Here is a 2,100-nt window from a genome sequence, read left to right on the forward strand (position 1 = left end):
CGAGGAAGAAGAAGAGCATACTTACGAGCACGAAACCGATTCCGAAGAAGAGTTAGCTATCACTATGGCTAACATTGATGAGTCCCCATGGGGGAATGGAAGAAAAGGATGCGTGATGACACCGGGCCGGGACTTGTGCAACCCGCAATTCCCGCGACCGCCACTTTCGAACTAAAAGGCCATATTCTCGCCCAACTCAAGGAGATTCCTTTTTACAGGAAGGATCACGAAGACACTTACAAGCACTTGGACGAAGTGAATGATGTAGCCGATTACTTCAACGTCCCGAATGTTCCACGCGAGACCCAGCTTCTTCGAATGCTTCCTGTCACATTTAAAGGAGCTACAAAAGATTGGTTAAAGTCACTTCCTCCCGGATCGGTCACCACATGGGCCAAGATGAAAGAAGAGTTCATAGACCTTTTCTGCCCGCCCTCCAAGATAGCCAAGCTAAAGAAAGCCATTGCCAACTTTGAGCAACAACCCGGAGAATCTCTTTATGAAGCTTGGGAAAGGTACAAGAGCCTACTTAGAAATTGCCCACACCATGACCTTAAAAGCCAACAAGAGGTCTCCATTTTCTATGATGGAGTCAATGTCACCACAAGGCAATTACTTGATTCTCAAGGCCCGCTCACAAAGAAGGCACCCCCGGTAATTCAAGAATTAATTGAAGAATTCTCTAAGCACTCTAGAGAATACCACAATCCGAGAAACGAAGTAAGTCGAGGGGTAGTAAACGCGGCAAATGATAGCATGGTGGCGGTGATAGCAAAGCTTGATAGTCTAGATCGAAGAATGAAAAAAATGGATCAAGCAATCCATGCTATTAGGGTAGGATGCGAAAACTGCGGAGGGCCCCATCTCACAAAGGATTGTGATTTGGATGAGAATGGAAATAAGAAAGCTCAAGTCTTTTATTCAAGTGGTGATCGATATGATGAAAATTGGCGGAAACCTAAGAAGGATTGGCTACCATACGAGGAGTATAAGAAGGAAAAGGAGGAGAAATACAAGCAGAAGGAGAGGGGGCTATACCAAAAGGAAGAACCGGTAGAAAAGAAAGCCGATTTAGAAGAGTTATTCACTAGATTCATAGCCGCGTCCGAAAAAAGACACAATGATCACGATGATGCCATACACGAGACCAGAAACATGCTTAGGAATCAGCAAGCATCGAATCTCAACATTAAGAAACAGCTGGGGCAGCTTGCGCATCAAGTGAATGATAGAAGACCGGGTCAACTTCCGAGCAACACCGAACCCAATCCAAGAATGGAGAATGTAAGTGTAATAACCTCCAGCAGTGAAGAAACAGTTACAGAAGCACTGAGAATCTCCAAGAAGAATGCAGAAAAGGTAGAAGAATCGGAACCAGCAAAACCCGATCCGACTCGCCGAGTCACTCCAATGGACTCGACGAGTCCATGTGTAAATCAGAAAACTGTCAGTTCTTTGAAGCCTTATAATCCTCCTCTGCCATACCCAATCAAAGCCATGCCTGCAGAAAAAGTAGAAGCATACAGAACCTTCATGACGCATGTTAGAGCTTTACAAGTTAATGTGCCATTTTGTGGAAACAATGCTACAAACACCTAAGTACTTCAACTTGCTTAAGGGCCTTTTTGCTGCTAGGAAGGATTTGGCTGAAATCGCGGAAATATTGATGAATGAGCTACCTGAAAAGAAGGGTGATCCGAGAAATATGGTGATTCCGTGCCAATTTGGTAATGAAGTTTTCACCCAAGCATTAGCTGATTCGGGGGCAAGCATCAATTTGATGCCTTTGTCATTCTTTAAGAAGTTGAATTTACCAGAACCAAGGCTAGTGAATATGAAGATCCATTTGGCGGACAAGACGATAATTCATCCACAAGGCGTTTGTGAGGATCTCATAATAAAAATTGACAAGTTGATTTTCCCAGTAGTCTTCGTGGTAGTTGATATGAAAGAAGACCCCGAAATTCCAATTATTTTGGGGAGATCATTCTTGAACACCGTGTGTGCTTTAATTGATATATGTGAGTCTACATTGACATTAAGGGTGGGTGATGAATCTATAATGTTTAAAGCTGTTCTAGTAGCCAAGCAAGAAGAGGA

General features: G+C 43.5%; 1 non-coding gene across 1 annotated transcript; it reads right to left on the minus strand.

Moving 5' to 3' along the window:
* Window positions 1–447: 447 nt before the first annotated feature.
* LOC145071701 (small nucleolar RNA R71) lies at window positions 448–554 on the minus strand. Its single transcript, XR_013690707.1, has one exon. It is a non-coding gene; the product is annotated as a small nucleolar RNA R71 (small nucleolar RNA).
* Between the last annotated feature and the right edge of the window lie 1,546 nt (window positions 555–2,100).

The sequence above is a fragment of the Lactuca serriola genome, chromosome 8, assembly GCF_051521515.1.
Source record: "Lactuca serriola cultivar US96UC23 chromosome 8, Lser_US96UC23_V15, whole genome shotgun sequence".
NCBI lineage: Eukaryota > Viridiplantae > Streptophyta > Magnoliopsida > Asterales > Asteraceae > Lactuca > Lactuca serriola.